This window comes from Dermacentor silvarum, chromosome 3, assembly GCF_013339745.2.
Source record: "Dermacentor silvarum isolate Dsil-2018 chromosome 3, BIME_Dsil_1.4, whole genome shotgun sequence".
Lineage (NCBI taxonomy): Eukaryota > Metazoa > Arthropoda > Arachnida > Ixodida > Ixodidae > Dermacentor > Dermacentor silvarum.
In genome coordinates this window covers 157,945,602-157,959,239 of record NC_051156.1, presented here as the reverse complement: position 1 = coordinate 157,959,239, position 13,638 = coordinate 157,945,602, and the positions used below count along the sequence as shown (strand labels likewise).

The following is a 13,638-nucleotide window of genomic DNA, read 5'->3' as shown; positions in this document are numbered from 1 at the left end:
CGTTGTGTTCCGTAGCGCGGCCCCACAAAAAGCCTGCACGCTCGTACTGCAGTCTGACCTGGCTATGTGGGCCCGCCTTGGAATGTGCTGCTAGTCTTCTATTGATTACGAATGCCTTTTTATAGATAAGCTGACGTCAAGTTTCTCCACTGCCACTAGCGCTTGTCATTCCCCTACCAGAGCAAGGCCAACTTAAACGGGTGAGCCGCACCTAGCTAGCGTTGCACGTGGCTGTTCCTTTATTAAATTCATGTGATAAGATTAACAATGGTTGAAGAAGTGATGTCTCTCGAGGCAGCCTTGCAACAATGGGACTTTTGTTTTCGTTGATGCAACAAGTGCCACGGATGCTCGAAGAAAATACGCAGCAGTGTACTTGCTATGTGCGAGGATAGGGTAGGATGACAGAAGTCGAAATGTTCGAAAACCAGGGTGTTTAGTTGCGTTAGCGACGGAAGTGGGGATGATTACTTTAAGGGTAGTGACAGACAGACAGACAGACAGACAGACAGACAGACAGACAGACAGACAGACAGACAGACAGACAGACAGACAGACAGACAGACAGACAGACAGACAGACAGACAGACAGACAGACAGACAGACAGACGGACGGACGGACGGACGGACGGACGGACGGACGGACGGACGGACGGACGGACGGACGGACGGACGGACGGACGGACGGACGGACGGACGGACGGACGGACGGACGGACGGACGGACGGACGGACGGACGGACGGACGGACGGACGGACGGACGGACGGACGGACGGACGGACGGACGGACGGACGGACGGACGGACGGACGGACGGACGGACGGACGGACGGACGGACGGACGGACGGACGGACGGACGGACGGACGGACGGACGGACGGACGGACGGACGGACGGACGGACGGACGGACGGACGGACGGACGGACGGACGGACGGACGGACGGACGGACGGACGGACGGACGGACGGACGGACGGACGGACGGACGGACGGACGGACGGACGGACGGACGGACGGACGGACGGACGGACGGACGGACGGACGGACGGACGGACGGACGGACGGACGGACGGACCTTTAATGAAGGTCCTGAGAAGCTCCGTTGCCCCCTCTCAGGGAGGCGACGAAGCCGCGGGCCGCACCCATTTCGGGACGGGGAGACCAAGCTCCAGCGCCGCATCGTGGGCTCTCTGGACAGCCCAAAATTGGCGTGACTGGTCGGAGCTCCGAAGAGCAGAGCTCCGCTCCTCTGCAGTGCATCGATGCGGGCCCCTCTGTAACGAGGGGCATCCCCAGAGCATGTGGTCTAAAGTACTACGTTGTCCGCAGCTAGGGCAGTCTGGACTAAAGCAGTCTGGATTGATGTGGTGAAATAAATTCAGGTTGGGATATGATCCCGTCTGAAGCATGCGTAGTGTGACAGCTTGAGGTCTGGTCAGTGTGCTGTGTGGGGGAGGGTATAGTCTCCTACCAAGGTAGTAGTGTTTTGTAACCTCGTTGAAGGTGAAAGGTAGTGAGATTATAAAATAGCTAGTGCAAGCAAGCCCTGTTAATCCCAGGGACATAGCTTTCCTGTGAAAACAGAGAGAAGAGTTGTACTGTTTGGACATTGAAAGAAAGAGCAGTAAAAATGAGAAAAGTTTATATAAAGTGAAAGTGAGTCGTGCTAATATACCTGACTTCGAACTCATTGCTTTAATTTCACATTTGGTTTACTTATTCAATCCGCGCTGCTTAGCACGTGGTCATGAGTTCGATTCCCAGCCACGGTGACTTTCATTCCGATAGATACTTTGTTGGAAAACACGTGTGTACCGTGTTCTGGTAGCAAAGTTAAAAGCCCCAAGCGGTAAAAAAATATCATTAAAAAATCAAGAGGTCTCCACGATGGTGTCCCTCACAGTCCACATTACAACTTCCGGACGTCAAATCCCGTAGTTTATAATGACAATAATAAGCGTAAAGATATAATAAGCATAAATATAGTTTTGTGCTTCAATGCATAAAACGACGTATTGTTAAGAAGGTAACTCCAACGCCAATGCATTTCTCCGCAAAGTTCGGGAACTAATATCTCGAAACTGGTGTCATCCTGAGAGTTCGTTCCAAGTGGATCCGCCTTGCGAACTCTATGGCTACAATTTGTAAATTGCAATATGGGCCGGCCCATAAGGTAATTAGTTAAAAATTTAATTAGTGAATTTTCGCTAACTGCCAATTATGCATTTCAATTTCTGTGGAAGTAATATACGCCTCTTCAAGTAAACCAGTTCATGAACTAGAATTCTGCTACCTGCCACAGGCAAAATCCCAAAATATTTTAAAGTTTTCACTGAAGCATCATGTGCACGTCTTTGATTGAGGTTAGATGTGTCGCCTGTCTGAGAACACGACTTCCTGCTTGAACTAATCTTCCTAGAACCAGACGTCAGCAGGTTTGTATTTTGCTCTAATTGCAAAATACGTTTGGAGGGCTCCAAAGGGCCAAGAGTGACGTGGAAGATTATTACAGTTTAACAGCGTCAAAACAGTACGCCACATAACGACACTACTATGCAAGATGTGCAATTCATTTTTCTTGCAAAGCCACTTATTGTCGACCTAGCATCGCTTCACTTACATGCCTATAAGTTATTTGAAGCGAAGTACGCAGATGCGCGGCCAATTCGTTTTATTGCTCGCTCTTGAAATCTTCATCTTTGACCCTTTTTTGATTCTCCGCTCTAAGCCATGTTTTATGCGTCCGCCTAACGAAAGAAAAGGGGTAGAAAAGAAATGTGCGTTTTACTGGTTCGAGCAGCTGGGACCGTGTTTCGGCTTCAGCATAAGCTGCTATTGTGCAATGAATGTCAGTTGCTTCGTTCCAGCCTTTCGATTATTTGTGATGCGGCGGAATAAAGCTCCGCAAGCACGCATAGGGTGCGATAAAACACAGCGCATTGCGATAAACGCAGTGTTCGCTGCTAGCTTTAGCGACCAACTCTGCGGCATGGAGACGTGAGTATATGCGACCCGTGAGTTTATCTCTGTTGAACTGCACAGCACGCGGCACCAGCGACAATGAAGTAGGGATCCTCGTATAATGTGGGTACCGTTGCCTCGTGACAGAGCTGATAGAGCCGAATGTTTTGTGAACGTTGACTGAAGTTATTTGGGCTAACTATGGTACGGTCGTCAATATCTCGTAAGACGTGTTGACGACGTCGTATTCCTTTTTCGTTTGACAGCTCGCGCTTCCAACTTGCTTCTCTCTCGGGACACTTCCTGTCACCTTGTTCAGACCGAATTCACAAAGACAAGATTACATTATAGGTTTAATCCACTGTACTCGATTCCCTGCAAACGTGTCGCAGATCTTGTGGGCCTACCTCTGCATTGAAATGTAAGATATTTGTTTTTAATTTATTCCATTTTTATTTTTGCATGTTTTGTACATATTCCAGACTTACTATGTGGGTATACAGCAGGAATGGGGAAAAGTCGAGAACAGCAAATTAGTAAACGACAAGGCATTTCAATGAAGAAGAACACTAACTGTCTGTTTTGTTTTGGCTTCACTTACTTTTGATTATGCTCATTCGTATTAGCATTACAGCGTGGCAATTGTCACGTTACCTTCATCCAAAAGATTATGCCGAGACGTTAAGAGGAGCCGAAGCAGGCTGCTTGTTTTCCGAATTAAATAGCGCACTGCGAACTATTTCGCCAAACTACGAACGTTTTGCCTATGCAACGCGGGAATCGCGGATACCTATTAGCAAGCAGCTTGTTCAGGAATAACTTTTATTGCCATCTTAGCGTTCACCAGCTTTCTACGTGCCCAATAAGCTGTAACTTATACTGTATTCCAAGAGCACGCCGTGTTTACGGCTGTGTGAGATGATACGCAGTATGTGAATACTGCGGCCGGGGGACTATAGTGCCTATGAATGCTTTCGTGGTATTTGAGACTAAATTTTTCTGCAGGGGAATCAGTGAAGTTCTGTAGACCTGCAGATCAATCGACCTTCTCATCTCGGCGAGAAGGATTTGGCACACCGCGAGTCTTTCTTGCTCTCTAGCTTGTGCGAGCCGGCGTGGCACTGATTGAATGTGTTGCGATTTGGGGAATAGTTAGCTCGTTCTCCTAAAACTTTACGTGATGTCAATATATACAAGGTAGACGGGGAACCGCTGTGTATATAGCCCTTGGTTGAAGCAGTTACTACATGTAGTACGCGGAAATTTCTCCTGGCTACGCAAACACGTTTCGTGAACCCCAGCCGCGATGTGTGTGTGTGGGTGTGTCAGGAACTATTTGGCCGTATCGGTTTGCACTCGACGAAGAGCAGCGGCGGCATCTGTGAATTGTCAGCGTTAATTGGAAGATCTTCGCAGTATCTGATCACTTGGCGGCGGAACTGAAACATAGGAATGCTCGTCTATGTGGCCAACCCATGCAACCCCAATACGATGTAAGCGCCTAATCGCTGTAGAATATTTGCGTCGGCCACCGGTGCCCTTCTCACGCATTTCCAGTCTACCATGCTATATATATATGTCTGCGTTAGCCTCCTGTATCAGGCCGATGGCGTGACTCAACACAGAGATCACTGCGGTTGGCAAACCAGCATGCTACATACCTACAGGGTGTTTCTATACGAAGACTTCAAGTAATATTTAAAGATAGACATTTTGAAATAAAAGGACGGCCTCTACGGAGACATGCCGTCAGTGGTGGTGGCCACGGTGTTTTATGAGGCTAATTAGTCGCGGATTAACAAAAGACCGATAAGTAGCTTTTAAACCTTTAGTTTCAGAGGGCTCATCGTAACTGGGTAAGTGAAGGCAGCTCTTCGTACGAGCCGTATCAACTTTTGGATCTGGAGAAATTAGAATAACCGCGGACCTGCGGCATGACGAATTTAGGCTTTCAGAGCACGCTCAACCGAAACTGGCAGGCTGCAGCGAGAGCAAAGCCGCGCCCATCGAGGCGACGTTCTTGTGACGTCACCTAGCAGCGGACAGCCAGCGTGCTGCGACAACGAGGAACACGCTGCCGATATTTACATGTTCAGATACTTATTGGGCACGAGAAATTGCTGGTAAATGCTCCACGCCACCAGCTGAAGAAAAATATTAACAGTACCGCATGTTTACAGTGCGTTTTGTGGCCCGGACAAAAATACGGCAGGAAAATAGAAACACTGCGTAGAACTGATAAGTGGTGGCTGAACTGAATGGTTGTCAACAAATGTAGGAAAATGTAGAGGGCAAGGTGATTATCATATGGGGTGATGTGAATAACGAGACTCGATATATATATATAATGTATTCAAACAGCAACTGGCGTATACGGTACCAGGAAAACGCTATGGGGTAGAGTTGTTTTTGAGTGAACAAATCTAAACATTACTGCGAGGACAAATACAAAAATATTCTCGCAGAAACCCCATTGGAGTTCTTTAAGTATGCGTAAGCATTGTGCCACTTGCTCATCTCCACGCAGCGCAGTGTCATTATCAGTCTTATATAACTTGATCCGACCAGCATAAACACTTATCAAGCTTTATCCGTCGTTATCAACCTTATCGGACTACATCCGACCCTTATCGGTTGTTACCACCCTTATCATACTTGATCGGACCCTTATCAACCCTTATTGGTCGTTATCAACCTGCGAAAGTGGATGTCAAGCGAAGCTGTTGCGAAACCACCACTACAACTGTTAAAAAACTGTTTAAAAAATATGGGGTTTTACGTGCCAAAACCAGTTCTGATTATGAGGCACGCCGTAGTGGGGGACTCCGGAAATTTGGACCACCTGGGGTTCTTTAACGTGCACCTAAATCTAAGTATACGGGTGTTTTCGCATTTCGCCCCCATCGAAATGCGGCCGCCACGGCCGAGATTCGATCCCGCGATCTCGTGCTCAGCAGCCCAACACCATAGCCACTGAGCAACCACGGCGGGTACTACAACTGTTGAGAGGGGTATGCAATGCTTTATTGATGATTCGGAAGCTTGTTTTGAGCCTGTTCTTTGTGGAAACGTATTCTGTTCTGTGTGTTGTATGGGCTATCTCAATGAATGGGCTTAACTTTCCTGAGTGCCTGTAGCCTCAGCCTTACGGGGGTATGAGCCATTGCATTCGTCTTACGTCACGGACGGGTTGGTTTGTTGGGGAGGCACAGAAATGCTTACGCATTTGATAGCTAAATAAGTTTAAGAAATACCCTAGGCCCAGCTGTGTCACAACAGCATAACAGGCCGATATTGAAGTGAGAGTAATGAAGGCTGCTATTACGATTATGAAAACTGTTCGTGGATTATTGTTAATAAAAGGTCCCCTGCATTTTGTCCTTTGTGCAGCGGAAGGAAAGAAGCACGAGTGTCTGTACGTGCCGATAGGGGGCGTCTGCAACCGATCCTCCTTCGTGTACTACTACTCGCCATTCGAAGGTGACTGCAAGAAATGGGACGGCTGCCTGGGACGAGGGCTCTACTTCTCCAGGCCTCGCTGCGAGAGGGCCTGCAGAGGTAAGTGTCTACAGTCGCGGACAACTTTCTGCGGCATTGAAGGGAAATGCTGAGGGTGCGGAACTACGGCACCAGTGTTACTGTGCCAAATAGTCCGGTAGAGCTCGACAGCCTTTTCTCTTTCGGTTTGTTGGAGTAGGTATACTGAGAAAGGGAGTAAGTTTAATCATATCTGAAGCAATTAGTCTGCCACAGTCCTGGTATGCAACTCTAGGTGAGGTGGGGGAGGGGGGTACAAAAGAAAGGAAGTGAGACGAAAACAAAAACAAACACAATACGACAAACATGCTACATCTAGCTACGTAGATTAATACTTACGACAGTTCGGCATGTTCGGAAATGTGGATGAGAGGAGCCAAAAAGCAGAATTGTTGATTTAACAATACGTTGGGTGCTTATTATGCCTTATAATAATATCACCACGTCCTAGTGGCAGTAAAAAAACGATAAACGCTACCAAAAGTGTGAGTTAGGACTATTCGAGTGGTCGTTCAGGAGCCACCCAAAGAGAGAGAGAGAGACCAATCTTTTGAGGTGGCTGAAAAAAGGCGCTCCGACTGCAGTCAGCTGGTTCCTTCAGATTGTCAAAATCCGACTTGGAGCACCCCGGAATGCTCTCACCGACAACTTCGGAGAAATCGCGAAGTCTGACTGGTTTGCATGGGTGAGCGCTAGGCAGCTATCGTCAGTCAACACATTCACAATGTGTTACGTCAGCGCCTTGCTGGCGGCGTCGGCTCGACCGTTGAGGCGTTTTCGTGATTGCGCGTTAACCCTTTAAATTCGTGCTTTCGTGCTTTGTGTGCCTGACATCGGTGGTGGCGAAGCAGCAACGTTTGCATTTGTTCGCCGCATCTTCAGTTCTTTCGAGTCGAAAGGCAAGCAGAGGCACCCACTCTATCAGAGGGGTGAAAACTTGCGTTGTTGGCGGACTGTCTTGGAAGAGACGGTCGCTTTAGTCACTTTCATAGCCGACAAGACAGGTTTGTCCTCCTCAAGAATTGCAACAATGCAAGAAATGGTCAGCTACAGAAGCCTCCATGCTCCAGCTACACTGCCTGTGAAAGAAATCAAGAAAACGCGACTGATTTATAGACTTGAACATGTGTAGGAATCAAAACAAACGAAAAATAAATAACACAAAAAAGATCGCGTCGTTTTTCGTCTTTGTTTAATAATTAAGTGCGGTTGTACAAAACACGGAAATGGTAACCAACAAGCCAGCAACACATCTACCCGGCAACCCAGTAACAACGCAAGTCACCACATCTGCGAGCTGAGTGATGAGGGCTAGAGCACTGCACGGGCCGATTTTTGCGGCCTGGGCCCGGCCCGGGCCCGTTTTTACATTGGGCGGCCCGCCCGAGCCCGATCAAAACTTTTATGGCGAGACCCGGGCCCGGCCCGGGCCCGGAAATAATCTACGTTACCCGCCCGGCCCGGCCCGCCACCCCTTTACCTTAAGCCCGAGCCCGGCCCGAGCTCGACTCGAACCCGGCCTGAACCCGGCCCGAGACCAAAAAAATACATGTTTTTCAGAGTTGAGAAGCCCGAGAATAACTCGCAGAAAGCCCGAGCCCGGCCCGGGCCCGCGTCAGAAAACCCGAGCCCGGCCCGGGCCCGGGTCAAAAAGCACACGCCGTGCCCGAGCCCGGCCCGAGCCCGGCCCGAGCTTGTGAAAAAACTCCTCTACCCGGCCCGGCCCGGCCTTTCGGGTAAGCCCGAGCCCGTGCAGTGCTCTAATGAGGGCTACCTTGTGAAGTCATTACTAGAGCTGGACGAGCCTCTATACCAAACCTCCTCGACATATTCTCGAGAAAGCTGAAGTCAAAGTGTGTGCACCATGCCCAGAAACAGATTCTTTCGAACGAAAGCTGCGTAGACGCCACCAAAATCTTTTGTGGGCAGCAGCGTACTGAGGTGAGAACCTGCTCGATTACAGTAAAAGGCATTCGGCGGATGCACTCCACTTGCTCATAACAGCCGAGAATGCAGTTGCTCTGAAGCACCAGTCTAAGGAGCGGGAAAGTGCGAAGCACGTTTCCTCTGCGTTCCATCTTTCGCTAGGTTTTAACTATGATGCACACCGCTTTGTGCCAATGTTTCGTGCCAACGTGACGACGTATCATGCCGTAACGTCACAGATTTCACGGGGGAAGCAGCATGCTTTGACTTCCAGCTTAATCTCGGTTGTGGCGTGAAAACACGTTCGATGAAACGCTTAGTGTGGCCCATGAGATCTGAAAAAAAAATGCACATGATATCCATTGGGCCGAAAGAAGTAAGCGCTGAACAGAGGCATGACCAAACGCAGATATGGAGAGAGATTTAGGAAAAATAAGTATATCACGCCGGGTAAACACACCCATCAATATGCAGATATGCAGAACTATCTTTTCTGCATATCTCCCAAATGTACTTCTAAAATCGCGCCTATAGGTGTTATAAGCCGCTATTCTCCTCGGCCCATTCATGTTCGCCAACAGATGCTCCACACGGCATTTGCGCTCTGGAGAAGGACGAGGGCACCTTCGGCGTTCCGCCGTTCGAGAAGAAGTACTTCTACAACCAGATCACCCAGCAGTGCGAGACCTTCGGGTACCAAGGAAACGGGGAGGAGAAGAGCAGGGCCAACCGGTTCGACGACGAGCATGAGTGCCACGTTAAGTGCGGTAAGCCGAGGGCGCACACATTTCGCCAGGATCGTGTAAGCGACACGTCGCAAGCATTTTGCAGCGTTCGTGTAGACAATGCGTCGCACGTGAAACAAATAGCTGCCGGCCGCATATCGCAGTATGCATACTGTGTGGATTGTATGATGTATTCGTGACGGTATACGCTGTCTCCATCGCGTATAGTTTATATGAACGAGCCTTCATCTCGCCTACAGTCCACTTCAGTATCAGGGCTATCCAAGCTACCGGTATTCTGAGCAAACCAGGCTGTGTGTGTGTTCTACGTGTGTTCTACGTCCGGACTGTTTTTATTCGCGCCTCGACGACTGCGTGCCATTCTCTCCAGGTTGTTCAGAGGCGACCAAATGTGTATGCATATAAAAGTAAAGATAAACCACTGGCTTCCATGTAGCGATATAAAAAAAGCAAAGTAATTAATAATTTTAGGGTCGCATCTTAATAACATTAACTTTTTGGTGACGGTTATTGGTTAGCAGAGTTGCACTCTCTCTAACGTTGCATTTTCATGGTAACCTAGCTTGGCACTTTGATTGGATTAAACAGCAATAAAATCAAGGATCAGCTTTCAAATCGAGGAAGGATAAACTTTCGACAATGTATTCGATCCAGTGCCGATAACTGTGACTGCACGACGCTTGGTCGCTCCGTTTTTATGGTGATTGGAAAATGACTGATACCGTAGGTACGGGTCCTTTGAAAGGGGCATTTAAGTGACATATTGAATTGGCCTGCTTATTAGGCTAAGCACGGCTTGAACCCCGCAGGGGCGCCCGCGTATAAGCAGGCGTTTGGTGTGTTGCGACACCACGGACCCGAGCACATGAGGGTTGGACCCTCGCGCGTGGAACTTGCGTAGCTTAGCCGTGTCTGGGGAAAGGGAGGATTCTGGGGTTGAGCTGATGCCGGGTGTTCGGACCTTTAAGGCCCCCCGGCGGAGGCAACACACCTCTTCGGCCTCTGCTTCACATAAACGGCACCTCCAGACTGACCCACCTGGAGGAAATCGGCAGTCGCCTTTTCCTGTCCCCCTCTTCAGTCTTTTGTCTTTTTCTCTCACTTTTCCATATGTCGTCTCTTCTACTCACTTCTTCTCGCTTCCGAATTTCTGGGCGGCAAGGGTTAACCCTGTGTGAGTAGCTAACCTAGGTTATTTCATATTCGGTTATAGTGGTGACGTACGGCTGGCGTCTGCAGGGCCTATGTTTACAGGCCTTGCAGCGTCCCCTAGTAGGACTCAATAGTGGGTGGCTGGCGTTTCTGCCGAAACATCAACATTCGCATGGCTAGTTTGCCCCAAAAGAGGGGGTGCATCCAAGAAGTATTTAAATTTTTGGCCACCACATTGAGAACTTCCCACGATACCACGTGGTACATAGTAAGAAAACTGACAAGTCCGTGAGAGTGATCTCACCCTTTATTGCTGCTAAGACTCTAACAGAGACTATAGGACCAGGTTACAAGGCGACGAAGATGGCCAGCGGTGACCTCCTTCTGGAACTCCGCGATAAGAAACAACACGAGAAACTACGGAATCTAGTGTCGTTTGGAGATTTTCCTGTGACTGTGACCCCGCAGCGCACCATGAACACCACCCGCGGTGTTATTTGTGATTACATGTTGGAGCTCACTGAAGATGAACTTCTGGAAGGATTTAAGGAACAAAATGTTTTGGCTGTAAGACGAATCAAGATGAGGCGCGATGGTAAGCAGATCCAGACAATTAAAACACATAATTCTTACTTTTGGTTCAAGCGTTCTACCCAATATAATTGAGGCGGATACGTCAAAATAGGTGTCAGGCCATACGTGCCAAACCCGCTCCGATGCTTCAAGTGCCAAAGATTCGGCCACAACTCGCAGAACTGTCGCGGCCGACTGAGGTGGGCTAAATGTAGTGCCCTAGAACACACATCTGAATCGTGTGAAAACTGTCCGCTGTGTGAACTGAGATGGGGAGCACGCCGCATACTCACGGTCCTGCCCATCCTGGAGGAAAGAAAAGTCAATTGTAACCATAAAGTGAAAGAGAATATTTCATTTAAAGAGGCACGAAGGCGGGTGACCTACCTGTCTAAAACCAGCTTTGCCGATGTGGCGCGTCAGGGGACAGCGTCACAACGGCCTCCGGTGCTGTCCGGCCCACACGTAGTGAGCCGGCGGTGATGCCATCCGCCTCCTCGGCGGCTACCGCTGCTCCACCATCTCACAAGAAGGGGCCATCGGCCTCCGGGCAGGTGGCCTCAAAGCTCTCGTCCATCGAGACGAGGCCCTCACGTCAAACACTGCGCTCGCAAGAGCGCGTGTCCGGCGCCTCGCAAGAGCCGATGGACACAACAACTGGTCAGACGGTGCCGCCAGCGCCTAAGGAGCTCCGCGAATCTCGCGATCGCTCCAAAAAAGAAAAACCCCGCATCACAGTGCCCGACAAGGCCTCTGTAACCTAATTTACAGTCCCTTCACACACAGCACAAACCTCTTTTTCAATATGGACACGCAAATATTGCAATGGACGTTAGGGGACTTCTCCATAACCTCGATGACGTTAAAGAGCTCCTTCATAATATAGTCCGAGGGTGCTGTGTGTCCAGGAGACGCATCTGAAATCAGCAAACAAACTTTCTAAGGCAATACGCCACTTTTCGCAAAGACCGTGACGACGCTACCGCCTCGTCGGGCGGTGTCGCTATAATTGTTGATAAAGGTGTTGCCTGTCAGCAATTAAACCTCGGAACTTCCCTTGAAGCAGTTGCTGAGCAGCTCGAGCTGAGCAGCCACTAGGCTACCGTGCTTTACATGCTCTCGTAGACAGCGACTGCTAACTCTCTTATTTAGGTCGATCCTTTAAATAACAGTTCGTTGCGATAGCACGTTTGGACCGAATACAGTTAACGGAACAAACTATTTTAGAATGCGACATCACAATACATCGCAGCGGAGGGCGGCAAAGCACTGTTGCGTTGCTAAAGACTATAAAATTGGACAAGCGACTGTAGCCTTAACTTTTGTTTACAGTGCTACAAGTGCTACTGAGCTGTGCAGCGGCTGTATGCGGTGACAGTGACCGACTGTGATTGCGTACCTGTGCTCCCTTTCTTTCTCTGTCTACTTTCCTGTCACTTTACCACCCCTCCCCTCTCTCCCCAGCGTAGGGTAGCGAACCGGACCTTCCCTCTGGTTAACCCTCCCGGTCTTTCCTCTTTCTTCTGTCTCCCTCTCTTCATAGTGCTGTTCTTTTGTTTTTTTTTCAGTCGTGCGTCAATTCATCCGCTGGTTTTCCAGACAAAATCGCATATAAAGTGGTGCAGTTCGAGACGGTATCGTAAAAATGAATCAATAAAATGAAAAAAAAACTATATATATATATATATATATGCATGGTACGGAAGCATTTTGTCATGGTGGTCTTTAATAGCGAACGCAGATAAAAATTTACACTCACATCACCAATTAAGAGTCCTTCGAAAACGCTTCTTCGTAAAGCTTGAGAGAGCACTGTGAAAGTTTGCAGTGGTCGATTAGCCGCTATGCATTGTCAATTCGAAGCATATATGCATGAGTGTAAGCTGCACTTTAACTTCTTGACTCATTACGACGACGAACAAGCGACACACAAGATAACCTACCCCCGCTTTCTTTTGCAGGACGTTCTTATAGAGAGGAGAATGCAATAAGCAACGTCACGGACAGGGTCTCACGTGGCCACCCGACTATTATTCGTAATGCCCCGGAAGCATCCGAGCAAAATCAATAAAGCGTTGCGTTATATTCTGAATTTCAAGGAATGTTGTTTCTTGCACTAGGAGCACTTTGCCCTTTTGGGTCGGACATCCAAAGTGCTGTTTCTCTGGCTAACATTCTTCTTATGGCCTTTTTATGTGCAAAAAAAGTTGGAAATACACTACAACTCCAAGTCAATCACTTCACTAAGTGACTCCAATGCCGTGCGCCCCTTCGCACGACCTTCCAGCTCCGATCTCACAACAATTTATTTATCTATTTATTTACTCATACAGATACCCCAAGGTCCGAAGGCATTACAGGAAAGAGTGGGGAGAAACATAGAGTAAAAAAAAAGAATTACAGTGAACCGTGAACAGTACGCATCGTAAGAGTGGGGAGAAACAGAGTAAAACAAATAATTACAGTGAACAGTACGCATCGTATGCAACATTCTTGAAGTGTTTGCTGACAGGGATGGGGGCAATAGAAGCGGCAAGGGGTTCCATTGCGTGCTTGTTTTCGGAATTAAGAGTTATTATACAAGTTAGTTCGGCACGATGGTACTCCTACCGTATAGGCCAATTGCAACACAATTTTCTACCGTGTTAAAAGCCCAGTTTCACATAATTTAGACATACAGTAACCTCTGCAAAACATTCTACGCTTGAAATTCGAGTGGGTGCTTCACAAAACGCTCGCAAAAA

General features: G+C 48.5%; 1 long non-coding RNA gene across 1 annotated transcript; it reads left to right on the top strand.

Moving 5' to 3' along the window:
- Window positions 1–2,800: 2,800 nt before the first annotated feature.
- LOC125944034 (uncharacterized) lies at window positions 2,801–12,951 on the top strand. Its single transcript, XR_007466072.1, has 4 exons — window positions 2,801–2,996; window positions 6,351–6,518; window positions 9,005–9,190; window positions 12,856–12,951. It is a non-coding gene; the product is annotated as an uncharacterized LOC125944034 (long non-coding RNA).
- Window positions 12,952–13,638: the final 687 nt, after the last annotated feature.